General features: G+C 45.0%; 1 long non-coding RNA gene across 2 annotated transcripts in view; it reads left to right on the top strand.

Annotated features, from left to right (window-relative positions):
* LOC109566210 (uncharacterized) overlaps positions 1–27,823 on the top strand; it is a 154,532-nt gene that overhangs the window by 108,243 nt on the left and 18,466 nt on the right. The window contains exons 3-4 of one of the 2 annotated variants that reach the window (XR_002181764.2): positions 8,940–9,036; positions 11,562–11,785. This is a non-coding gene — a long non-coding RNA (uncharacterized lncRNA). Of the gene's footprint in view, positions 1–8,939; positions 9,037–9,265; positions 11,541–11,561; positions 11,786–27,823 lie in introns of those variants that run through there. The other variant, XR_011569300.1, reaches the window with a different exon arrangement.

Here is a 27,823-nt window from a genome sequence, read left to right as displayed (position 1 = left end):
TGAGCAACTTCACTTTCACTTTTCACTTTCATGCATTGGAGAAGGAAATGGCAGCCCACTCCAGTGTTCTTGCCTGGAGAATCCCGGAGACGGGGGAGCCTGGCGGGCTGCCGTCTATGGGGTCGCATAGAGTTGGACACGACTGAAGCAACTTAGCAGCAGCAGCAGCAGCAGAGGACCACTCGGAGGAAGGAGTGGACAATAATTGCTTTGTTGGGGGTAGCAGAGGGGTGTAGACTTGGGAGACAAAGGGTTTAGGGGAGATCAGAAACCTGTCTCTTTTCTTACAGGCCAGACAGAAACTCAAAGTGGAACAGCCCTGGGACACCTCTGAGTCCGGTCCTCTGCCACTTGGTGCAATCACCACTCACCTTAGTAGGTTTCTCCCCAGGGGAGGGCCAGGTCCACCAACCTCAGAGTGCCAGATGGGAACATAGAGGAGACTTGTGGCCGCAGACAGGGACCCCCGAGGTGCTCCAGCCTCCCCCTCCTCACCCCCAGTTTGGCCAGACAGTAAAGGCTTCCTTAGTGGCTCAGGTGGTAAAGAATCTGCCTGCTGTGCAGGAGACCCAGGTTCGAACCCTTGGTTAGGGAGATCCCCTGGAGAAGGGAATGGCCACCCACTCCAGTATTCTTGCCTGGAGAATCCCATGAACAGAGGAGCCTGGCAGGCTACAATCCATAGGGTCGCAAAAAGTTGGACACCACTGAAGTGATTTAGCGTGCATGCCTGCATAGACAGTAAAAAGGCTTGAAAGTTGTCCTGAGGGCACGTGACCTTCCAGACGAGCACCTTGGTTGTTTCACTGGACTCAGATGAAAAGACCTGTTTGCCTTTGAAATCAAGCTCCAGTTTCCTTGAGCAGCCGGCAGGACTGATGTCTGAGAACAGGAGCAAGCCTCCCACACTTGACTCCTTCCTTCTCCTCCCCTTCTCTCCCCTCCCACCCTCCAAAACTGTTAGGTAAACATAGAAACACTTGGAGCTAATCGGGCCTCACCTTCCAAGGCTGCAGGTCCATCTGAGAACTCTGTAAAAGGCAGCTCTCTGACAGGCAGCATGGACAGGAGAAAAATGCTTCCTTCCCACCCCCTTGTTTAAATTTTTTAAAAAACTGTGATATGATTGATACATAACAGTGTATTCGTTTTAGGTGTGCACCATAGCGACTCGATATCTGTACACCTTGTAAAAGGTCACCACAAGAAGCCTAGGTACTTTCCTTCATCTCACATGGTTACAGATTTTTTTTTTCTTGTTATGAGAACTTTTAAGATCTATTCTCTTGGCAACTTTCAGGTATCTAACACAGCATTACTAACTATGGTCACTGCATGGTACATGACATTTCCAGGACTCATTTCTTTTACATCTGGAAGTTTATAAACTTTGACCCTCCCATCACCCCTTTGCATTCATTGTGTGTGAGGGTGTGTGTGTGTGTGTGTGTGCCCCTGTTTCCCCTTCATCAGTTCCCATCCCTAGTGTTTGAGATTTTAGTAAACATTTAGCTGAATAACTTCTGTTGGCACAGACAAGCAGCAGAGTTATTTCTGGAGAGCATAATAGGTGTTTTTTCCCATTTGTAAATCAGATTTTTTTTTTTTTAAAAGACAGACAATGGCAATCTTGTTTCCAGATAAGTTTGTACTTAAAACGCTGGCCTGAACTCACATTGGTGTATTTTCTCCCATGTCCAGTGTGGGGCCTGGCACATGGCAGGTATACAATATACATGAGCTGAGTGAACGAGAGAAAACATGACTCATGTTCAGAAACTTTTCGTAGATTCTCAGTGGTACAGGGAAAATGCCCTATGTCTGTGCTATGTACATGTCTGAATCTTTGTGACCCCATGGACTGTAGCCCACCAGGCTCCTCTGTCCATAGGGATTCTCCAGGCAAGAATGTTAGAGTGGGTTGCCATGCCCTCCTCCAGGGGATCCTCCCAACTTAGGAATTGGACCAGGGTCTCCCACATTGCAGGCAGATTCTTTATCAGCTAAACTACCAGGGAAACCCTAAGTGTCGAATCTGGCCTTCAGGATCCTGCAATCAGATGCCAGCCCACTTTGCCTGCCTGGCCCCCCTAGACATTCTCTGAACGTGGACTGCATGAGGCCAGACATCAGAACCGTCTGGAAGGCCTGTTAAACACAAGCAGCAGGGTTGCACCCCTAAAGTTTCTGAATTAGCAGGTCTAAGGTAGGGTGGAGGATTTGCCTTTACTCACAAGCTCCTGGATGCTGCTGTCAAGAACAACACTCTGTCCACACCTCTGCATTGCCACCAAAGGCAGCTGTCCCACCAGTCACTCAAGGTCAAATGCTACCTGATCAACAGATTTGAATGTGTGAGCAGAAATCTCTCCACCACCCTCCTACATGTCCTAACTACTACAAACCCCCATGCCCACCAGGACAGTTCTCATTTTATCTGTTCAGCTATATCTTCCTGACCCCTTGCAGGTCTAAAGCTCCTGCTTCCCTTAACCCACAGCTGCCTGATCTTCGGCTTCACTCTTCACATTCAGAATCCTAGTCACCATTCCCCCTCCCTCCCCACCAGAGGCCAGCAGACACACCACTCCCCGGCCTTTCCAACCTCTCAAGAGAGAGCTCCACCCCGTGGATGTGGAATCATATCTCCATGATATACTGAATTCCCCCAGTACAGCGATTTCCTCGCCTCCCTCTCTCTGGTGGAGCTCCTTGAAGGCAGGAGGCAGGTCTCAAGCCTTGTCAACTCCCCCTAAGGGCCTCGTCCCTTATGGCCTTATAACCCGAGTGAACTTGCCTACTCAGATTCCTTCCACTCACTGAGACCTTCCAGAGGACTCAGTGAAGCACCTGATACCGCACTCATCCCGGGGACTCCAAAGGTGAGTGAAACACAGGAAGTGCCCTGGGATTAGTGCCTGTTTTCCAGTTTAAATTTCACTGCTCGTTACGCCCACCTTGCTTTCCTTCCAGCCCCTGGACTGACCACTGGGTGTCCTTCCTTGTCTAAACAAGTGAGGGGTCCCCGTCACTAAGACCCGGTTCCCTTTCTCAGCCTACTTTTTGTCTCTGAGACTCGGAAGGGAAGGGGACATTTGGGGATGAGCCACGTGATGTAACTCATTCAGGACAGGTGAGAGGAAGATGAAAGGAGATGTTCTGCAGCCGGTTGAAGCATCAGTGACTAAGACCTGGGGAATGGACCAAGAACATTCTCACCTCTCAGCTGTGGGCTCCTGACAGGGCACGGCCTCATCCCATCCTCCTGTCGTACGGGCTTCCAGCTTCACGTTCTCACGCCCTCATGATCCCAACAGTACGTTACAGAAACCCAATTCAAGTCACTTAAGCAAAAGAGGAACTTTTGGCTCACCTTTGTGACTCAGCTCAGAGCAGCTGACAGAACTGCATGAGGAGCTATTAAATAGGAATCTGGGTTTACGGACCAAAGTTGGCCACAAGTATGTCAGGACTGTCTCTCTGTCCACCCGGTTTTCATTTCTGCACATTTTTGCATGTTGACCTAACTCTTGTCTGCCGTAAATAAGGGACAGGGTACCATGATCAGCCCAGTCTGGGTTGCATACCTACCAAGGCCATGTGAAACGGGAGGACTGTTCCCCAAGGCAGAGATGGGTGCTAGGCAGACTAACACCAGAAATCCACTACAAATAGTTATAGCTTATAACATGCCAGGCACTGTGCTGTTTTACATACATGATCTCATTTGATTACTAAGCTAATTCTACAAGGCAGGTCCTATGTAAAGCATTTGCCTTTCATATAAATGAAAAGGCACAACACAAATTGTAGCTATGTCCTTTCTGCCAGCTCCAGTGCTGGGTTTGGGACACTCAAAAAATATGATCTGGAAATGAGAACACAGTTTCTTTGGAAGTAAACACTTCCCTAGTAAGAGGACATGTAAACCAATGTTTTTAACTCTAGTTATCTCTGTATCAGTAGCTAAGAGGCCAAGACCATAAATATTGTTTAGTCTCTTGTAAATGTTGTTTTATGTTTTCAGTAGTTAATTTTGGATAATTTAAATCTCTCTATTAAACTACCATCTCTGTGAATCTACACTGAAGGGAGGTTAAGTCTCATCATGGAAGTCAAAGGGACTCCCTTCATTGTTCCATCCAGGCAAGAATGCACATCCCTGGGGACAGCATTGTAAAGGATGGTCAGATTACATCAGGATGAGGCATGGGGTTCTCTCTGCAGGCAGAGGGTATCTGCCATCAGGAGAAGTTTTCATGGATCCTTGGACTCTACTCCTCTCTGTTTTGTATCCATGACCATTTCTTACCTGTATTTCCTCCAAGCAGAAATGGGCTTTGAGACTTGTTCACAACTTTACCACTAAGAAGAAATGGACTATAACAGACCCAAGTAGCACTGACCTATGTACAGTACCATGTGTAGAATAGACTGCTGGTGAGAAGTTGCTATATAACAACTTGGCACTGTGTGATGACCTAGAGGGATGGGATGGGAGGAGGCTCAAGAGGGAGGTGAAAGTGAAGTTGCTCAGTCGTGTCTGACTCTTTGCCATCCCATGGATGGTAGCCTACCAGGCTCCTCCGTCCATGGGATTTTCCAGGCAAGAATACTGGAGTGGGCTGCCATTTCCTTTTCCAGGGGATCTTCCCAACCCAGGGATCGAACCTGGGTCTTCTGCATTGCAGACAGACACTTTACCATCTGAGCCACTATAGTGATCCCTACAATAGGCTGGTACAATAGGTGCCCAATAAATGATTGTTGACTAGATGAATTCCATTCTCAAGTGATGCCTCGGGTAACGACTGAAATTAGTTGGTGACAATAAGCCAGGGTCAGTGTGCTGGCCACTGTAGTTATAAGCAGAGGGGACCATCTTTCTTAGTTTCAAGGACCCAAGTTTGTCAAAGGCACACACCCATGTTCAGTCCCGAGGGTCCTACTACTTTGGTTTCCATTAATGCAAATGCCAACTCTTTGGGTAAGTATTTTCATAAATTCTCTAATATTCTGCTATGTATTTGTTTAGTATAAACATACTGTTCACATACTTCAAATCTAGGGCAAAGAACATTCAACTGAAGCCAAATGCCCAGAATTCATCAGTTCTATTTCCACTGGCAAGAGCCAATATTTACTGAGCACATACTATGTGCCTGATGCTTTTATGCATCATCTCATTTAACTTCAAGAAGATACTATGTAAATGGTGCTATAAACACCTCCATTTTGCCTATGAGTAATGTGAGGATCAAGGCTATGGTTTTTCCTGTGGTCATGTATGGATGTGAGAGTTGGACTGTGAAGAAAGCTGAGCGCCAAAGAATTGATGCTTTTGAACTGGGGTGTTGGAGAAGACTCTTGAGAGTCCCTTGGACTGCAAGGAGATCCAACCAGTCCCTTCTGAAGGAGATCAGCCCTGGGATTTCTTTGGAAGGAATGATGCTAAAGCTGAAACTCCAGTACTTTGGCCACCTCATGTGAAGAGTTGACTCATTGGAAAAGACTCTGATGCTGGGAGGGATTGGGGGCAGGAGGAGAAGGGGACGACAGAGGATGTGGCTGGATGGCATCACCGACTTGATGGATGTGAGTTTGAGTGAACTCCAGGAGTTGGTGTTGGACAGGGAGGCCTGGCGTGCTGCAATTCATGGGGTTGCAAAGAGTCGGACACAACTGAACTGAACTGAACTGAATGTGAGGATTGAAAACCCATGGACAGAGGAGCCTGACGGGCTATAAGGTCGCAACCATAAGGTTGCAAAGAGTTGGACACAGCTGAGTGACTACACACAAACACACAATGTGGAGATTCCAGGGGATGAGTACCTAGTTCAGTGCCACATAGTCACATGATAACTATTGTGAACAAAGCTGTGATCCATCCATCTGACTTCCATGCTGGTATTCTCTTTGTTCTCATGCCTCACCTTTGTCTTCCTTCTAATAGGTATAAAAATTATCTCATGGGATAAATATTATGTTGTGCCATTGTGTAAACTGTGTCAGTGCTTCATTCATCAACAAACTTTACCAAACACCTGATCTATGCCATTCACCCAATGATGAATGAGTATGTCCTTGCCCTCAGGAGGCTCACAATCTTACGAGTATTTCCACTGCTTAATGAGACTCCAGGTTGTATCTATACTCACTTGAAGAGTCACCATTGCCTTATGATACCCCTGTTCTTCTGGAAGAAAGGCAAAGGTAAAATTTAAGACTAATGGTCAGACACCTCCTACAAATAATGGTATAAGAGAGTGGTTAAATAGCTCCTTGCTTTCCTGGCCACATGGCCCTCAGTAAATTACCTGACCTCTTTACAGCTCAGTTTCCTTATCTTTAATGAGGGTGATGGGGGGTAACTTTTAATAGTAAGTGTAAAGAGTTAAGTTCAATGCCTGGCACGTAGCAAACAGGCAGCGGGAACAGCAATGCTGGCCGCAGTGGGGACGAGTGTATGAGCACGTGAAAGGGGACACTGTGGCCATTGCCTAGAGGGAGGACAGACCCTTAGGAAAGGGGGGGAGACCACCCCTTCCTCAGAGAATAGAGAGGGTGCCTTTGGAACCAAGCAACAATGCCTTTGACAGCTTTCACTTACAAAAGGTAACCAGAGGAAAAAGGGCCAAAGCACCAAGCAATAAAATCTGAATGCATTATCCACACTTAAAACTATAGTTTGTTTGCAGGTAAAGAATATCAGGTATTTGTGTTAAACTTTCAAATTCAGCATCTCATTAGATCCTCAAAACACCCTCCATGCCCCCCCGCCCAGGCACACAGGAAGAAAATAATTATGATGCCCAATTTACAGATGGTGAAGTCGAGGTTCATGACGTGCAGCCATTTGTTTGAGGCCACACTGTTAGGAGTAGTAGAACTGAACTAACACCCAGGGCTCAGTCCAAGGTTCAACACCATCTTCCCAAGCAAATCTTTGTGGAGAAAATGGAAAAAAATATGGACACACATCTGAGTTTCCTGTAGAAGCTTTAAAACTGGGTTCCTGGGCCCTCCTGAGACCGTCTGAATAAGAATCGATATGTATAGGAGTACACTTCCCTGGTGGCTCAGTTGGTAAAGAGACTGCCTGCAAGGCAGGAGACCCAGGTTCAGTTCCTGTGTTGGGAAGATCCCCTGGAGAATGGAAGTGGCTACCCACACCAGTATCCTTGCCTAGAGAACGCCATGGACAGGGGAACCTGGCAGGCTAGAGTCCATGGAGTCACAAAGAGTCAGACACGATTGAGCAACTAACACTTTCAAGGAAGCTTCCTCAGGGAAACTGATGCAGTTGGGCTGGCAGGGTGGTCTAGGGTCTGGAAGCCAGTCACAGAAGCAGTAATGCTGTGTTTGTGGCCGTAAGAGGCTTTGGAGGCACATGCCAGCCCCAGGTATGTTCAGCTGCTTTGGCCAGGACAATCACAGTAGACCACAAGCTGGGGTTATACCCATCAATAATGCAGCCACTACTCTTGCCCTGCCCTATCCACCCTCCAGCTGTGACCAGCATCAGCATGCCTCCCCACCCGCCCACCAGGCACCCCACTGATCCACATGCTCAAATCCAGCTTAAACCCTCCTGACTGCTTAAACCCTAGACTGACTGACAAACATTGCCTGATTCCACTGCATTACGCACCTTTCTGTGTTCCCTGCAAACCTTCCTAGAACTGCAGAGATCCCCTCCTACCACAGGGCTTTTGCACATGCTGTCCCTGCCATCTGCAACTCCCAGGGCTCCCACCTCACTGCCCCATCCCTTCTGATCTCAGCATCATCTCATCAGGGAAGTTGTCCTCAATCCCATCTAGGGCAGAGTCCTCTGTTACCTGTTTTCTTAGGACCAGTTTCCTTTCCTCAGGAGTTCTCATCACTGATTATAATTGTGCATGAGGAGGGTGGCCAGTTTTCTTTAGGTCTATCTCCCTTCAGACCAGCCATGGAGAAAGGCGATCTGTCTCTTTTGTCTGCCCTGCTCATCAACGTCTTAGAGCTTGGCACTCAGTGAGCATGTATGGAATTGTGGAATTGTGTTGCATGATACACAGAACAGAACAGGCCAGGAGCCTGATGCCTCCACCTCTCCATCCCCAGGAGGCGGGACATCTGAAAGAGGCCCATGTGACTGTGACGATGGAGCCGTCTTGTCGTTAGTGCCCTGTCCAAGTGCAAGGTCATGAGGTTTTATTGCCAAGTAACATGCATAGCAGACACTCCTGGCTTTGTGTTGCTCCTAACCCTGACCCTGACCCTGAGGGACTCCTGCAGTCTACTTCATCTCTGTTTGGTTTGAATTTTTATGAGGTGAATTATTTTTATAATCATAAAAGGCCATAAAGAGAATTTTTAAGTCTGCCAGAACAGGAGAAGACTCTAGGGCTACATTAGTTTTGTCTCTAAAAAATTCATAATTTGGGAGGCACCGTGATGCATTTAATGTATGTCTTTAATCGAAAGTATTTAGAGAAGCCCTAGAAATTTAATTGATGGTTTTTCTGGGCATGCTGAAGTAAGAAAAAGAGATTATGTTTTTGGTTCAAATGTCCTCAGTGAACCCCACACAACAACTTGTTAATTTTAAGGGATGGAGCAGAGAATGTGAGAGGTGGACTAGTAAATTATGAGCAAACTCTCAGAGAAGGGCAGTTGCTGTCTGTCTGACTGATGGCACCTCTTGAGATGAGCACATGGAGCAAAAACAGGAACCTGGATCTCTGTGCCAGGTGGTACCAGCCCTTCGACCCACAAGCCCCTCCTTCCAGGGACCCCTCCACTTCATCCTTCCCTGGCCTTTGCCTTACCTCAAACCCTGCTCCACCAAAAGGGAGGCCAGGGATTGAGTGAGATTATTTGATTCTGCAAATCCCTAGTTTCTTTTTGAAGCCTGAAGATTTAGTAGATGTTTCTGTTTGGCTCTGTTAAAGGATGAAATGACTGCATTTGAATTTCACTCACCGGAAATGATTCCCCCTCTCTCCCTGCAGTGACCCTGCGTTCTGGCTCACTCCTGGCTTCTTACTGGTAAGAATTTCTGTGATTACTCGATTAGTATAAAGAAATATCAGAAAACTGTTAAAGAATCCATGCTTTGGGTTGGGTCTAGAGGTCACGGCAAAGGCTCCTTTGATAGCAGAGCAGTTAACAATGGCAAAATGGTCAGGAGATCCAGCCCAGCCTGGGTAGGTCATTTTCATCTCATTTAGTGTCAATGACTCTTACCAAGTGACTTTTCTCCCTTTATCTCTTATAGGCCAGATCCACGGGGACTCCACCTGCCAATCTGTCATTGAGTTTTGAGCATTGGAGTGGGAATGGGGGATGGAAGGAAGTTTTAAGAATCAGAGTGAACAATACTTTCTAGATTTAGTGATCAAGTGGGCTAGGAGACTAGCCGGCAGATAAAGAGAAATATGGTGGACAGATGTACCGTCCTGGTTCTTCTCTGCAAAGCCACTGTACAGAAATCTGTAAACATTTATGTAACCAGCCCTTAATCTGAATTGTATATGTCTGCCACTTGATTGAAGGCTTCCCAGGTGGCTCAGTGGTAAAGAATCCACCTGCCAATGCAGGAGATGAAGGAGACGTGGGTTTGATCACTGAGTGGGGAAGATCCCTTGGAGGAGGAAGTGGCACCCCACTCTTGTATTGTAATATTCTTGCCTGGAAAATCCCATGGACAGAGCAGTCTGGAGGACTATAGTCCATGTGGTCGCAAAGAGTCAGATAGGACTTAGCGACTGAGCACACACATCACTTGCTCATGATTCTATTGGATGGCTGGCTGGCTGGCTGGCTGGATGACTACTTTACTCTCAGTATTCATCCACTGCAGCAGACACTGTTGGTGCCTTGCGCATATGAACTCTGTACGCCAAAGGCTGCTTGTTTCCCATACCTGCCTCTCTGTCTTTGAGAGCTTTTATCTGGCCAGGGGAGCATATTAGGCCTGGTAGCCAGAAGAGGAGAGTTAATATCCTAGAAGTAGCCCTCAGTCTATGGTGGATGGGTACTTGGTGGATAACCAGCCCAGCTTCCTTGCATCTCAGTCAGGGTGACCGAGGCATGTCTGCATGGTTGCATGGCAACCCAGTTGCCCTCAGTGGTAACTGCTTGATAACAGATCCTCTATACCCTTTCCTTTCTTCCCTTCTCCCTTCTCCATTGTCTTTCCAATGGTTCCTAGCATCACCTTCCAAATGAACTACTTGCCCTATTAATATAATCCTTGTTTTAGAGCATGCTTCTGTGGGAACCAGAATTAAAACCTTCAACTTACTGATTGCTCTGATATATGACTGACCAGTCTCCAGGGGTCACCCTTAACCTTCTGTCTGCTTCCTAAAAACAAAAATAATCTTGTTGGAAGAAAAGTGACATTTAACCTCATTGAAATAATATTAAACTGTAAGGAAGTGCAAACTCACCAGATTTTATTGCCAAGTGACGTACACAGCCAACCTTCCCCACCTTCGAGCACAGCCACTCCCTCCCTGACCAGTGGGACTCCCACAGCCTACTTGATCTCTGTTTGGTTTGAATTTTTATGCTGTGCATTATTTAACCCACACCTAATTGGAATAGTATTAAACTCATTCTTGACTAATTCTCTCTGGAAACTCTCATTAAGTATTTAACAGAACTTCAGTTTTGTTACCAAAGCTGATCAGAATCTGTTATTTAAGGACTGAAAGGAGGACAAATGTACCCACAGCCCATTTTCCTGGTCAACCTTCTTGGGCAACACGATTTTTCTCTCTCTAAGGCAGTCATGTTTGTTAAAGGAACAGTCCTTTTAGCTTTTCTCTGATTATTAAGTTTCTAAGTTCTCTACAGCTCCTCAGAAAACCTACGATAGTTTCAACAACACTGAGAGTGATGATTCTCTACCCTAGGTGGACACTGGAATCACCCAGGGAGTGTTTATTTCCAGGAATCTTGGAATCCACTCCAGACTAGTCAAAGAGCGGTGTCTGGGCAGCGGTGATTTTAATGTTCTCCAGGGGGGCCTAATGTACAGCCAGGGCTGAGAACCACTGACTGAATGGGCAGAGCTTCCAAAGCTATGAACACCAGCTGCCCCAAGAAATGCAGCCCTGGGCAAAGCAGGAAGAGCTCAAAGTGTCGTAGATGGCAGCCCCAGCGGACAGCACAGGTTGTAATGATCCAGTCTCTGCCTGTGTGGCCCCTCCTCGCTTCACTCCACCCTCCACTCACACTTCAATCCCTGCACTTGAGCCAAGAGGCCTCAGGAAGCCTCTCATCAAGCTGCCCACACACTAATGAGAAAACATCCGCCATCCACCAAGGCAATAACCTTTTGTTCCCATCACAGAGCAAAGAAGAACCTCCCCAAGGAGACTTCAAATCAGGAATTTTATTTTCTCATTTGAAAGTTGTGCAGTTGAGCCTCATGCATTTTCATTTCTCATGCATTTTCATTTCCCTATCTTCCAATCTGGGTAATTTGTGCTCCTGGCTGAACCTTCGGGTATTTTCTCAGCCTGGTGGATGTGGCTGACTTTATCCCTGGGGTGTCGTTCTAGAGAAGGAGTTCCTCATATTCCCAGAAACAAAGAAATCCAAAAAAGGAAAAAAAAAAAAAGAGGGAAAATGGAGCCTACAAGCTGTGACATCAGTCTACAACTGGCCTCTATGAAGCCTGGCCCTTAATAACCTTGGAATCCCGGAGGACTTCTTCAAGCCTGATAACGCTCTCTCATAAAACTTTTCGAAGCCATGGCGATCACTGGGGACTCCAAGTCAAATGGTAACACAATTTAATTAAGTGGGTGCATGAACTTTCTAAGATGTTTGTAGATTTTGGTGTGTACATGCATTTTTCTGAGGAGACAGTCTCAAACTCTCAAACAGGGAAGTGACCCCACGAAATTTAAGGATTAGTAATTTCATGATTCCTCCTTCTTTCCAAAGAACCCAAACGCAGATGTTCACTTGAGGGACCAGTGTTGAAACTTTTCCACACCCTTGGCTTCCTCCCTCACTCCTTTAGCCTCCAGCAGCTCTGACGGTATGTCTCAGCATGTGAATTCCTGATCTAAAGAAAGGAAATCTAAGGTCGCAGACCTCCCAGAAGCAAGAGGTCAAGGGGACAAAGTCAGCCAGCTCTAAGGTTCCAGACCCAGCCCAGAATGTTCCCAGCAAGTATTGTCTGAGACAGATGTGCCTGCTGAGGCCTGGGTTAGTTAGAGAGAATAACCTCCCTCTCTTCTGCAAGTATATGTGATTATTTTTTCCCATGAATTCTTAAAAAAGCTTGAGAATGTGGTCATCTGTCACTGTCAGGCTTTCCCTGCATCGAAGGGGACATTAAAGAGCAGAGCAAGAGAGAGCTGGAGCCCCTACCCTGGTAGACACTTTGCTCCCTCACCTTGGCCAAGTCTCAAATCCTCTTTTGTGATATTGTTCAGTCGCTAAGTCTTGTCCAACTCTTTGCCACCCCATGGACTGCAGCATGCCAGGCTTCCTTGTCCTTCACCATTCCTGGAGTTTGCTCAAACTCATGTCCATTGAGTCGATGATGCCATCTCATCCTCTGTTGCCCACTTCTCCTCCTGCCCTCAATCTTTGCCAGCATCAGGGTCTTTTCCAAAGAGTCAGCTCTTCGCATCAGGTGGCCAAAGTGTTGGCACTTCAGTGTCAGTTCTTCTAATGAATATTTAGGACTAATTTCTTTTGTGATTGACTAGTTTAATCTTCTTACTGTCTAAGGGACTCTCAACAGTCTTTTCCAGCACTACAATTTTAAAGCATCAGTTCTTCAGTACTCACTCTTCTTTATGGTCCAACTCTCACATCCGTACATGGCTGATGGAAAAACCATAGCTTTAACTATATGGACCTTTGTCAGCAAAGTGATATCTCTGCTTTTTAATACACTGTCTAGGCTTGTCATAGCTTTTCTTCCAAGGTGCAAACATCTTTTAATTTCATGACTGCAGTCACCATCTGCAGTGATTTTGGAGCCCAAGAAAAAATCACCTTGTGTGATAGGGATGGGGTTCTGTGATGGGGGAGTGATTAATGATGCCTGTCCCTCAGGGAGGCATTGTAGGACTCTGGAAATAAGTTCTGTACAGGGAAGGGGCACCATGAGTATGGATGAGGGCTTGGTGGGTGGGGGACACAGGGAACTGACATCTAGTGACTGCCTACTATGTGCCAGGCCTGTGTTAGATCCTCGACCCATGATATTGTCTGGTGAACAGCTGTAGGGCACGCTCAAACGAGTGAGCACCCAGAGCACAGAGCGGCACTGGACAAAGCCCTCAGCCCGAAGGCACCTCCTCGTGAGAGGGGCAAAGTAAATCTTTATATTGCTGGTGACAGTGACTACGAGTCCTGCCCCGTGTCCCACTCTTTCTGCTCTAGCAGCACTGTCCAGTAGAACCTCCTGTGATGATGAAAATGTTCTGTATCCACACCGTGCAATGCTGTTGCCATGAGCCACGGCACTTGACTCATGGTTGTGGGGCACTTGAAATGTGGCTAGACTGACTGAAGAACTGAATTTGAATTTTTAACTAATTTAGATTTATTTTCATTAATTTTCTTAAAAACATTTATTGGAGTATAGTTGCTTTACAATGTTGTGCTTGTATTATACCACAAAGTGAACCAGCTATACGTATACATATATCCCCTCTTTTTTGGATTTCCTTCCCATTTAGGTCACCACAGAGCACTGAGTACAGTTCCCTGTGCTATACAGTAGGTTCTCACTAGTTATCTATTTTATACACAGTGTCAATAGCGTGTATATGTCAACCCCAATCTCCCAACTCATCTGACCCCCCCCCCATTATCCCTTTGGTATCCCTATATTTGCTCTCTATGTCTGTCTCTATTTCTGTTTTGTAAATAAGATTATCTCTACCAATTTTTTCAGGTTCCACATGTATGTATTAGCATACAGAATTTTTTTTCTTTCTGACTTACTTCATTCTCTATGACATTCTCTAGGTCCATCCATGTCTCTACAAATGACCCAGTTTCATTCCTTTTTTGATGGCTGAGTAATATTCCATTGTGTATATGCAGCACATCTTTATCCATTCCCCTGGTGTCAGACACTTAGGTTGTTTCCGTAGCCACTCAGAATCAGTGGCTACCAGTACTGAAGGGCAAAGTTCTGGAGTAGCCCCGATTTTTAGCTGGGCACATGGTCACCTAAAATAAAGGCTTTGCTTCATAGCCTCTCTTGCAGGCATGGGATTACAGTTTGGCCAATAGATACGAAGGAACACAATACAGGCGACTTTCAGGTTATGCCTGAGGGAAGCAGCCCTTCCCCTGGCTCTCGGCTCCTTTTTGCTAAGTTGACTGGAACGTAGCCGTGCGCCATCTGGAACTGGGCAATGAAGACAACACCTTAGGGATAGAAGAGCAATCAGATGCAAGGACTCTGCAGTGCCCCAGGTCCAGATCAGACATCTCTGTGTGGAGAAGCTAAATTCTGTTTCTTTCAGCTACCATTGTTGACGTTGAGCCACACTGGTACCCTATCCTATTCACTATGCTGTCGTCCTCTCTCTTACAGAGATTGTGGGGAACAGGTGTCCAAGTTATAACTTTGATCGTGTGTTTGCAAAGCTTCTCTCAGATCATTATGCAGCTTAAGGGCAGAACCCCAAAGGCAGAGGCCTCTGCTTAGCAAAGCACCTTGGGGGAGCTGGTAGACATGCAAAGGTAGATATGAGTTTAGTGGGAAGCAATGATGAAGAGCTATGTGCTGTGCATGAGAAAGAAATTTGAATCTGGAGAAGACTGGCCCCTACAAAGGGAGGAAAGGCCTGCAGAGGCGAGAAGGGAGGACCTGGTAAATGGCACCTAGATATAGATAGTACAGGGAATTCTACTCAGTGCTCTGTGGTGACTTAAATGGGAAGGAAGTCTAAAAAGAGGGGATATATGTAAACATACAGCTGATTCACTTTGCTAGGCAGCAGAAATGAACACAATACTGTAAAGCAACTATACTCCAATAACTAAAAAAAAAAAAGATGGGTCTAAGGCCGGCAGGAAATTCCCCCAGGTGACAATAATTGATGGGCTCTCACATCCTGAGGTTTGTTGTTCCTGTTGTTCTTGTCACCTCTCCATTGCTCCGAATGCTGCTACATACCACAGCCTCCTGTTGGTGGTGCGTTGGCGAAAATGTAGGCATTAAGGTCAGCATGGGACTGAACAGTGGGGAGAGCGGAGGACTTCTAGGAAGCAAGACATGCAGTAGCTCAAGAGTGCAGTGGAAGCAAGAAATCTGGAAAAGAGGTGACTGGGAGGCAAGTAAGCTCCTTGTGAGTCCCCTGAGACACTGTAGGGAGGGGCACGCCGTCTTTCTCCACATATGGGGTGGGGGTCCTTGTCACGCTGCTTGAGTGCCAGGGAGAAGTGAAAACCCCAGGAGTCTGTATAGCCTGTGATAGCCAGGCAGCTGACACTGGTTTCGCAGTTCCCCAAGGTGCTATCCTTTGTCCTTGGCCAGCTCCCAAAGACCTGACAGTCAAGCAAGGAAGAGAAACAAATGTCCTTCATGCTTGCTCTGCACTGGCCTAGATGAAAGGAGATTTGCTCCTCTTAAATCTAGAGCATACCATCATTGGGAGAAGTGAGAAAATCTGTAATTGGTCAGAAGGCCAAGATGAATGGTGAGCCTGGTGTTTGGAGACACAGGGAGCAGGAGCCTGAGGATTCTGGGTTTGAGCTGGGGCAGAGCCCTGTATCTTAACTGACTTCCAAGGCAGAGGATGTAACACTTGCAGAAGAGTGTTTGCAGTTGTTACTGCTAATAGTAACACTTGTGTTCTACATCCAAATATACTCTGTTGACACTTGCTCAAATGATAGAGTTTTAGGAGCTGTACCTGGGGCGATAGAAAGGTGATAGGCGTTTCTATGGTAACCCTCCCAAATATGGTCCTATCGTTATATTTAGTCAGGTCAAAGCATAGACGGAAGGTTGGGATCCATTGGGAGAAAAACATTTGGGAATAATAATCACTGACGTTTATGGCCTAAGTTTATTGTTCTATGTGCCAATATTATGCTGAACACTCTATATTCTATATATTCTTCACAAGTCTATGATGCACATTAACAGATAAGGGAACTGAGACAAAACAGAATAATAACTGGCACAAAGTCACACAGCAGTTAAATGGTCTGGCAGGGCTTTGAACCCAGGCCAGCTGCCAGCTGCCATCCACACACTCAGTCACGGTAATTTCCTGCCTCTTTGCTCTTGGGTGTTGTCCTTGGGCCTTGGGCACACACAACCCTTCAGAACCATTCAGGGCCCTCCCATGGGCACAGAACCTACAGCAGAGGACTAGAACCTCAGATGGCAGATATCCTGGGGTAAAAGCTTAGTTACTAGTCACATCATAAAAACCATAAAAGCAGACTATTTCCAAAGCATTTTTTTTTGGACATCTCAAGCAATTTGGATTCCGGGCAAACAAGAATTTTTTTGTAATTTGAACAACAAATGCTCATTTTCAACTTTAAATTTACTGAACATGTAGCTCCCTCATCATGTTATTCATTGCCTGCCAAAATAACGACACACATTTTCACTAAATTTTCCATTTAGTGGGAAAATTATATTTCATTTAAATATACATAGACAGTAGTTCTATTGAGTACAAGCCTTAATGAAGCAAAGCAGAGTATCTGATTGAGGATTGTATACATGGTATATCTCTCTATGTCCTTTCTCAGGTTAATACATACCTAGAGACCAGCTTATCTGTCAGTTTAATGCTTTTATTGCATATCTATACAAGCATCTAATGATTCTGGAAGAAGACAGTTTGTTCCATTTTGAGACAGCATCTCTTACCCCAGGATTAGAATTCGAGGTTTACCTGATACTGACTTTGCATGGTCAAAAAATACTTTGGCTATGATGACATTAATTTTTAAAGAGGGAGATCCGGGATGGTCATCTTGTTACAGAAAAATCTGTATTTTAAATTTGTAATGCATTTTCAGTTCTTCATTTTGGTGTATGTTCTTGTGCTTTGTTGCTCAGTTGTGTCCGACTCTTTGTGACCCCATGGATTTTAGCCCACCAGATTCCACTGTCCATGGGGATTCTCCAGGCAAGAATACTGGAATGGGTTGCCATGCCCTCCCTCAAGGGGAATCTTCCCAACCCAGGGATCAAACCCAGGTCTCCTACATTGTAGGCAGATTCTTTACCATCTGAGCTGCCAGGGAAGCCCAAGAATACTGGAGTGGGTAGCCTATCCCTTCTCCAGGGGATCTGCCTGACCCAGGAATTGAACCGGGGTTTCCTGTATTGCAGGCCTATTCTTTACCAGCTGAGTTACCAGGGAAGCTCCATTTTGGTGTATATCGAACCCATATTACTCCATTGGTAGAAAGCAAGGAGAAGGTTTTAATATTTTCTATTATATTGGCAGTTATATCAAATGTTGTAAAGGAGAAAGTGGACTTGAGCGGTTTGTAAAAGTAATATGTTTGATTTTCACTTTGTCAGATTTGTAGAGTGATTTGCGGATTTAACCTCATCCTAAAAAGGTTTGAAAGTGAGAAGCATGCCAGTTGTATTGAAAGGGGCCTTAAAAGATCTTCTCGCTGCAAGATACAGAACTTGCACGACATCATCAGCTAGTGTCAGTGTCGCTGTTGAAATCTGGTTTCTCAGATAAAACAGGCGCCCGAGAAATGACATTTACAGAGTGTGCGTCTAGCCAGTTTGGAGCAAGAATTCACATATTCACACTGCAGTCTTCACTGCTGGCATAGACCAAATTGTGAACATTTTTAGCACGAAGAGCTGGCACTTGGCTCTAACCCCCATGGTTAGAGCCTGTGAAGAAACAGATAAGGGGTTGTACGGTTTGCTGCTAATAACCATGTTCTCTCGACACTGTGGATTTTTGCACCAAATCACCCAGAAGGCATACAAAATACTCCTTACTTCAGGGAAACCCCCTGTCAGTGACAAATACATGCTGATCACTGAAGAAGTGAAGTTTCCTTTTCTCAGGTTTCTGATGTGGACTCTTCAGTTTCTTCCCACCCACAGAAAAATTGCTACAACACTTGTGGTTGGCAGGGGGTGGGGGAGTAAAATTTGTTTGTTTTCATTGTGAGTTGTGACAAACTGAGGGATTAGAAATTTAGGAAGAGGAAAACTTATCTGAGTGAAGATAGCAGCCAAGAAACTCAGAACAGCATTGAATAAAAGATCCTTTTCAGACGTGTATCTGGTGCTGTTGGAATATTCTACACCCAGCTACCCACCCCTTGTTGTGCTACACGATGCCTCAGAGGCTCATACCAGTCTCCTTTTGGAAGGCACAGCTCCACAAAGTCAAGTACAATGAAAATGCTATATAGAAGAAGGGATATGTTAATTCAACATTGTTAATTTTCAAACTCTCAGAGTCCCTAAGGGAGAGACTAAGGATTGGTAAGTTTGGAATATAAAGACTGAGTGGTCAATATTAAAGGAAATCAACCCTGAATATTCATTGGAAAGACTGATGTTGAAGCTTATGCTCCAGTACTTCACCCACGTGATGAGAAGAGCCAACTCACTGGAAAAGACTCTAATGCTGGGAAAGACTGAAGGCAGGAGGAGAAGGGGGCGACAGAGGATGAGACAGTTGGATGACATCACAACTCAATGGACATGAGTGTGAGCAAACCCTGGGAGATAGTGAAGGATAGGGAAACCTGGCACGCTGCAGTCCATGGGGTTGCAAAGAGTTGGACACGACTTAGCGACTGAACAACAACAACTGAGTGGAGAAGGGAAACAGGACTCAGAAATAGATTCAGAGTATGAGACAGGCAGTGCCAGGCATGAAGCAGGGCCCTGGATAGCCCAGGAAGCCTAGGAGCCTATGTTTTGGGAGTAGGAGGAGAATAGAAGCAGATCATCCCTGACTGCATCTCCACTAAGTCCTTATTGACTCTGACACAGGTACACAGGCCCTTTAAAACCAGTTTTTCATAGGCTGTTGTGCAACACTTGTCTTCATCAGTCACAAAGCCTCAGACCTTGCTGCAACACACATGGTGTGACTCTTTGCGTCATGTCTACACATCTCTGGTTTCAGTGTCTCTGCCAATCACAGGCATTTCTGGATTTTTTTCTTCCAAAGTGCTCTGAGAATAGGGGCCTGAAACCCACAGAGACAGAGACTCATTGCAACCATCAGCCCTCACCTGCTCGCGTGGATTTTCCTAGCAGAGTTGCCCTTCATACCTCAATAAGCAGGGAGCATTTCCCCTACTGGCCCCACTCCGCCACCTCCTGGCCTCTAATAGAGGCAGGAGGTGAGAGGCAAAAGGCCAATGAGTCTGTATTATTCTCAAACAAGACAATAACCCCTGTAATAACTAGGGAACATTGGGGTTCCCCTAGATACTTGTTGAGCATCCTCCCTTCATGCTCTGCTTTGCAGACACATCACTCATCAGATGCTGAGTCATGGATAATTCACCAACTATTTTACTGGTCACATTACTTCACAGCAGATAGAAGCTTCCAGTTGGCCTGGAGCCCTCCAAGGCTAAAAAACAAGCCTTTTTTTTTTTTAAATCATGTTGAACTTTTAAGTTCTAAGAGTTAATATACCTAAGCCCCAAAGGGTACGCTTAACATAGAGGAGCTCTAGATAGTGGCCCTGACCCATAGATCTATCTGTTTCTTGCCTAGATTTTAAAAGTGCAAGTCTATTTTCCCTGCTCTTTCTGGGAAGCTTACCTAAACAAGTAAAGATGAGCTATAAATGTCTTTCAAGACTTGACTTGTAGGTTCTAATTATAACGAAGTGATAATAATATTACTTTGTGTTTTCCCTGTGCCTTTCTTCCAGAGTGCCTGGAGGACTCTCAGTTGTGTGAGGGCAGGTATGACCTGTCTGTCTGTGCCTACATGCAAATTCAATTACACATTCTTTGGATTGGGGCTCTAAACTCATTTTCTTTACCAGAGCCTGGGGCAGAAGAGTGCATCACCTGGGCTCACTTTCCTGGGTGTTATCAGCTGGAGGAGCTTTTCATCTGGGCGGGGCCCCCGGGGGCTGGACCTGACCCTAGGGTGGTTCAGAAGCCTCCATGCAGCTCTGCCCCATCCCTCCCCACCAGGATCTGGGAGCCTCTCCACCAGGGCCCGCACTTCCCAGACTCTCTGGTGCCAGAGTGAGCTTGGCGTCCTGCTTTGCCGCCAGGGATAGGCCTCTCCTCTGAACGAGCTGAAATCCCAAGCCTGAGCTTGGTGGACTCTGCACTCTCTCGTTGTCCCTGCTTCAGGGCAGGGATGGGCCTGCTTATGTACCCGCTACTTTGTGCCAGTGCGACTTGGGGCAAGCATCACCCAGAAGCTAGGTTCCATCTTCCAGGATCCCTTAAACCTTGTATTATGGGCTCTTCCCCCTGACTCTGAAAGGAAACCTAAGCAGACCCCCTGACTTCTCAGGTCCATCTTAGCTAAAAAAGAGGCCTATAGTCATTGAAGTTAAAAAAATAAGAGACTCAATCCAGAAATAAAAATGTCCATTCCTATGTACTAATAAAAACTATGAACCAGATTTAAAGCTGAGGCTTCTCCTGGCTTCCAGCTCAGGCCAGCCGTGGGAGGGAGGGCAGCCATGGGTCATTTTCCTTCCCTCCTTCTCCTCCTGTAACTGCTGACTGCGGTTTCTGACCCCGCCACCCTCCCAAACATGCAGGCTTGCACACACACACGTATACCAGGCAGTTGGAGGAAAAGGGAGACCTGGAGAGGAAGCTGGAAATTTCTAGCTTTCTCAAGACTTGGTCAGGATTACAGTTTCATCTTCTTCAGAGACACCACTCCCCATCCTCCACCTCGGCATCCCCAGGCCAGGACTGTGAGCTCCAGAACAACAAAGGTCAACACATCTAGATTCCAGAGTGTGCTTACTCTCCCTCTGTTCCTGGAAATCCAGTAATGTCTCTGCTTCTCCCAGCCGAGATCCCTTTACCCCACCCCAAGATGACTTGAGGGGCAGCAGCAAAGTCTCCATGGTCATCTCAGCATGCATGGTCTCCCTGCATTCTTTGATCTACACTCACTCGCGCAGCCCTCTTTCCTCACTCGGCCATCAAAGCCACTAGCCTGTCTGTGTAGGTTTTCCAGGCAGTTTCAACCTTCTGCATCTCCCAAACTAAAGGCGACACATTTTAAGTTCTCCGTAAGCCCCTCTATGGTGAGAGGAAGGGCATGCATCTCTTCCATTTGTGTGCAGGGATGAAGGAAGCCCTCAGAATACCACTGGTTTTCTCCAAAATTCTCACTGAAAGTCGTCTCTAAAGTTCCATTCTCAACTCTACTTTTAAGTTGGATGTTGAGAGGGCATTAAGAATTATCTCACTGGATTTTTTTTTTTTTCTAGGCCTTAGTACCTAATTTTGAACCTTGTACCTCCTTTTGAATTGTGGTGTCTTTGGATGTAGCCCAAATCTTGTAGGAAAGGGATGCACCAGCAGAAATCCTACCTAGCCTCTCTTGGGGATTTTAACATCACATGCTCCCAGAGTGCTGGTTTTATTTGAACACAGATATCCCCATTTCCAAGTTGGAGCTTTTATGAACCCAAGGTGTTAAATCTCTGAGGAGAAATGGAGCTAGGGTTTCTGTGTGTATTTCCTTGTGAAAATCAGTATAGCTGGTCCCCTTGGCCTTCACCAAAATGTACTTAGACTTTTCAACAAGGGGAAGGGAGCCATAGTGTTTGAGTACATATTACAAATGCATCTTGTGAATGCCTGATATCCACAAGGAGTTTATCCCATTCAATCTCAATTCACTTCTTCAATTAAGATAGCTCTGGTATGTCTTGAAATACCTAACCCTTCTGGTAGTATCATCTAGATGTTTAAAAAGAACAACTTGGAAAAGCATCTAGACATAAAAATGATGGTCAAAGACAGTACCCAGGATATTAGTAATGTGTCTTCCTTATCAAGGTAACTATATTAGAACACTTACTAAAATTCAGTATCAGAAAATATTTCTACCTATACTCAAACTTGTAAGCTTCCTTTTACTTGCTAATGAGGAACTGTGTATATAACTTGGTTTGTTTCTCATTTTGCTTTGCTTACCAGGAAGCTCAGAACTAAACTGAATGTTCCATTGCAGTAATTAATTCATTCCAGGAGCTGATATGTCCATCTAATTCTACTTTTATTTGGTTTCCACCATTTCTTTCTCTCTTTAAATGTTTACTTGTATTTTTGATATATTTTAATATTATAAGCCACCTTCAATCCTTTCCTTAAAGTCATCAGGATACAAATCCTAAATAAACATGAACAAGACTTTCATTTGTTCATTCCTTCAAAAATATTTATTGATCACCTTCTACATGCCCAGCATTTTGCAAGTCTCTCCCCAGAGGTGGAGAGGAGCTGGCACTACCAGCTGTCCTCTCTCCTCTTGGGACTTGAGCCCAACTGTAGCGAGAGAAACAATGGTGAGCAAACAGATCTTCTCTTCCCTCGGAGCTCACAGGGCGCCAGGTTTGCATGCAGGAGGAGGGGCAATAAAAACTCAGGGCCCAGGGCAAGAACCTGAGAATAAAAGTCAAGAGACAATGGAGTTATGGACACCAAGGGAAGTGAGTTTCCCAAGAAAGGGTAGCCCTGCTGCAAAGAGATCAAGAAGACAAGAGATGTGCTCACCAACAATAAAAAGGTAAAAAGGTCACTAGCAGTTTCGCTGGAAGATTGGATGGGAGGTAAAGAAGTAGAAACAGCATGTGGAGACAATTCCTTCAAGGAGTTTAGCTGTGGCAGAGAGAAGTAGGGTGGCTGTTGGAGGAGGATGTGATGGCTGCACTCAGAGTGGACTCAGCCCCAACAGGGAAGATCGTCTTGGTCCCTTAAATGATTATTTGAATTTCTGTTGAGTTCTAAGTCTCCTTATATTAGGGTCAATGCAAATTTCCCAGAAAAGAGAGGGTCCCAGGATGCCAGGGCTATCAGGTCAAAGAGACAAGGAAGGGAGCTGGCATGTAAACTGCTAGCTGGTTGGTTGTCTTCTCTGAAGTATCACAGTGGGTGTAGCTAGTATTGTCCTCAAGTACCCAGGATCCCAGGAGCACCTAAGGACTCTGTTCTCAACGCCAGAATCGGGTGCGCTTGGCTACCAATCCACAGGTGGCCTCCATCCCAGCCTTCCAAAATCTGCACAATCAGCTCCTCCACCCAGCAGAGGAAGAGGGCTACCAACAAGGCCCATGAGCACAGGAAACGTTATGGCACTTTTGCAACCAGAGTTCAAGTCCCACCTGGCTCTACAGTGCTTGCTTTCTCTATTTACCCTGAATTAGCTTGATTCATCGGAGAAAGCAATGGCACCCCACTTCAGTACTCTTGCCTGGAAAATCCCATGGACGGAGGAGCCTGGTAGGCTGCAGTCCATGGGGTCGCTAAGAGTCAGACATGACTGAGCGACTTCACTTTCACTTTTCACTTCCGTGGATTGGAGAAGGAAATGGCAACCCACTCCAGTGTCTTGCCTGGAGAGTCCCAGGGACAGGGGAGCCTGGTGGGCTGCCGTCTATGGGGTCGCACAGAGTCGGACACGACTGAAGCGGCTTAGCAGCAGCAGCTTGATTCGTCTTAAGGATGGCTCCATTGACTTAGGAAAGCAGCCTGAACTGTAGTTTTAATGTTGTGACCCTAAGAAAGGAGCCAGATATCTTCAAGGCAGACAGTGGGGCCACGTGAAGCTTTTCCAAATTTACTTTCCCAACTGATGTAAGAAAGGTGGTATCTTTCTCCAAAATCACAGTGACTCCATATGTAAGGACAAGACATTTCACCTACCCTTCTTTTTCTATCATGCACTTAACTTGTACATCATAACAACATTCGATCAACTGTCTTCTAGTTTACAATGAGATTTTTGCAGCTACTTGTATTCCTTTCTTTGTCTTGGCTGCCAGGAGGATCATATTTTGGTTTTATTTTCAGATACAGCAAACTTCTTGACTTTTTGGTTGGCATATTCATTTAACCACTTGCTTAGGCTCTTTTTACTTTGCTCATATTTTATTTAGTTTCTCAGTTCAGTTCAGTCACTTAGTCATGTCTGACTCTTTACGACCCCATGGACTGCAGCATGCCAGGCTTCCCTGTCCATCATCAATTCCCAGAGTTTGCTCAAACTCATGTCCATTGAGTCGGTGATGCCATCCAACCATCCCATCCTTTGTTGTCCCCTTTCCCCAGCAGCAGGGTTTTTTCCAATGAGTCAGTTCTTCACATCAGGTAGCCAAAGTATTGGAACCTCAGCTTCATAATCAGTCCTTCCAATGAATATTCAGGATTTATTTCCTTTAGGATTGACTGGTTTGATCTCTTTGCAATCTGAGGGACTCTCAAGAGTCTTCAACACCACAGTTCAAAAGCATCTATTCTTCAGCCCTCAGCATTCTTTATGGTCCAACTCTCACATCCATACATGACTACTGGAAAAACCATGGTTTTGACTAGACAGACCTTTGTTGGCAAAGGTCTCTGTTTTTTAATATGCTGTCTAGGTTGGTCATAGCTTTTCTTCCAAGGAGAAAGCGTCTTTTAATTTCATGGCTGCAGTCACCATCTGCAGTGATTTTGGAGCCGAAGAAAAGAAAGTCTGTCACTGTTTCCATTGTTTTCCCATCTATTTGGAAGAACTGATGCTGAAGCTGCAGCACCAATACTTTGGCCACCTGATGCAAAGAGCCAACTCATTGGAAAAGACCCTGATGCTGGGAAGGATTGTCGGCAAAAGGAGAAGGGGGTGACAGAAGATGAGATGGTTAAATAACATCACTGACTCAATGGACATGAATTTGAGCAAACTCAGGGAATTAGCGGAGGACAGAGGAGCCTGGCATAATGTAGCCCATGGGGGTCACAAAGAGTCAGACATAACTCAGCAGCTCAACAACAAAGTTAACCTGTGATCAGAGATAAACTTGCTATTTCACCGAAGACTTCAGACATTCAGGCAAGAGTGTATGTCTGTGTAACAAGACACAGCGTGGTATAATCATTGAGAATGTGAGCCTTGAAGACAGACCAGGTGCTGCCTACTCAGTTGCTCAGTAGAGTCTGACTCTTTGCGGTGCCATGGACCATAGTACACCAGGCTCCTCTGTCTATGGGATTTTACCAGCAAGAATACTGTAATGGGTTGCCATCTCCTTCTCCAGAAGATCTTCCTGACCCAGGGATTGAACCCATGTCTCCTGTGGCTCCAGCATCGGCCTGTGAATTCTTTGCCACTGAGCCACCTTGGAAGATAGACTGCCAGGGTTCAAATCCCAAATATACCACTTACCAGATGAATGACTTTAAGCAAGTTCCTTCACTCTGTGCCCCTCAGTTTTAATTATGAGAGTCAAAATATTTACCTTATAATGTGATTGTGAGGATAAAGTGGTAATACATTAGTATATGTAAAGTGCTTAGAACAGATGCTCAGTTAATGGTTATTGTTAATGTGAGGCAGGTAGGGAAGTGATGCCAAAAATCTAGGTCTTTCATCCTGGAACCTTGGCCAAGCTGTAGAGCAGAGAGAGGGGGCTGGACAGAGTGCTAAATGACTTAGAAACCACCTTGCCCTGCTCAGCAAGTCTGTTTCCTGGTGAAGACACACTCTCTTCCTAGTCTCCCTACTTTTATTGGTTGGACCAAGAAACTCCAGAGGGAGCTGTGTCTATTCCTCAGTTCAATCCATCTTTTGAGCTTTTAAGTCCAATGGTTTAATTTTTTAATTCTTAGACTTTCAATTTGGTTCTTTGTGATTATTTATCAGTGGAGTCAGTTTTTATTATTATAAAGATATATGTGCTCATTGTTGAAACAGGCATGTAGGGACCCTGTGTTCTCTTGCCCAGAGAAGTCCTTTTCAGCTCTTTCAGTTGATTGTTTGGGGTTTACTGCTCCATCTCTAAATAACACGTTTGTGTTATTGTTTCTTGTCTGCTTATTTGCTTTGGTGGTTAGAATCATAGTGCAATCCCACTATGGAAAACAAAGGTGTAGTTCTCTTGCACCGTTTATCCATTCACCCACTGAGGGGCCTTTAGTGTTTCCATATGTTGGCCACCTGAATAATGCACATAGGGGTGCATACATCTTTTCTAATTTGTGTTTTTATTCTCTTTGGATACATATCCAGGAGTGGACTTGCTGGATCATATTTTTAACTTTTTGAGGAATCTCTGTACTGTTTTCCATAATGCCTGCACCAAATTACATTCCTACCAACAGTGCCTGAGGGTTCTCTCTTCTCCACATTCTCACCAATACTTGCGGTTTGTTGTCTTTTTGACGATAACCATTTTGACAGGCGTTAGGTGATATCTCATTGTGGTTTTGATTTGTGTTTTCCTTATGATTAGTGCTATTGAGCATCTTCTCATGTATCTTCTGGCCATCTGAGTGTCTTCTTTAGAAAATGTCTATTCAGGTCCTCTGCTCATTTTTTAATTGGGTTGTTTAGGTGGCTCAGTTGATAAAGGGTCTGCCTGCAATGCGGGAGATCTGGGTTTGATCCCTGGGTTAGGAAGATCCCCTGCAGAAGGAAATGGCAACCCACTCCAGTATTCTTGCCTGGGAAATCCCATGGACAGAGAAGTCCATGGGGTCACAAAGAGTCAGACACGACTGAGTGACTAACTTTCAATTGATGTCGAGTTACATAATTTCTTTGTATATTTTAGATATTAGCCCTTTGTCAGACACATTGTTTGCAAATATTCTCTCCTATTCAGTAGAGTGTCTTTTCATATTGTTGATAGTTTCCTTCACTGTGTAAAAAGCTTTTTAATTTGATGTAGTCACATTTGTTTCTTTTTGCTTTTGTTTTCCTTGCCTGAGGAAATAGATCCAAAAAGAGTATTGCTAAGACCAATGTCAAAGAGCATACCTATGTTTTCTTCTGGAAGTTTTATGGTTTCAGGTCTTATATTTAAGTCTTTATAATCTATTTTGAATGTATGTGTCCTGACTTCTTTTTGATCATCCCATTCCTTTCTTTACTTACCTGTAACACTTGCTCTGTTATCAATCAAGTTGTTCTCATGTAGTGAGTTTATTTCTAAGCTCTTTTCCATTCTAGAACATTCTTTGTTTATCCCATCCCCATCAATTCTCCCCTCCCCCAAGTCTTCATTGCTAGGGTTTTACAGTCAGTTTTTGCCACCTAATGGGGCAAGTCCTCTTCCTCCTTCTACTTCTCCCTCTTCAGAATTTCCTCTCCTCTTTCTGGCCCTTTGCCCTTCCATGTACATTTTATAAGAAGCTGGGATTTTTCTGCAGAATATCCGCAGAATATTCCCAAGTTTACAGATAAACCTGGCCAAATTGATCTTCTTGATAGTGAATCTTCTTATCCTTGAAACTGATTTATTTTTCATCTTGAAGCCTTTTAAATCTATCTTTTCATGAATTCATATTTTTACATCAAGGTCAAGACAGGTTTTTAATGTTAGTATCAAAGCTTGGATTTCCACATTCTGTAGATAATATGAGATTAGATCTCACTTTATACACAGTACAACTCCCATTCACCTCTGACTTTGAGTTCTCTTTTTCCTTCTGCAACTTGGTGATTTTCCTTTCTGACTTCATGTCTACTTAAATATTACAAGCACTTTGATTATATTGTACCCAGAAGTTCTCAAATATTTGGATTGAGTCAAGAGGTTCCCTTTGTGTGTTTATCGTCTTTAGCTAAAGTCCTCCCTAACTTTCCCAATTTCACAAATGAAGCAGAGCTTTG

The sequence above is a fragment of the Bos indicus genome, chromosome 11 (genome assembly GCF_029378745.1).
Source record: "Bos indicus isolate NIAB-ARS_2022 breed Sahiwal x Tharparkar chromosome 11, NIAB-ARS_B.indTharparkar_mat_pri_1.0, whole genome shotgun sequence".
NCBI classification, from domain to species: domain Eukaryota; kingdom Metazoa; phylum Chordata; class Mammalia; order Artiodactyla; family Bovidae; genus Bos; species Bos indicus.
Note: the sequence above shows the minus strand (reverse complement) of the source record. Positions and strands in the feature narration are given on the sequence as shown.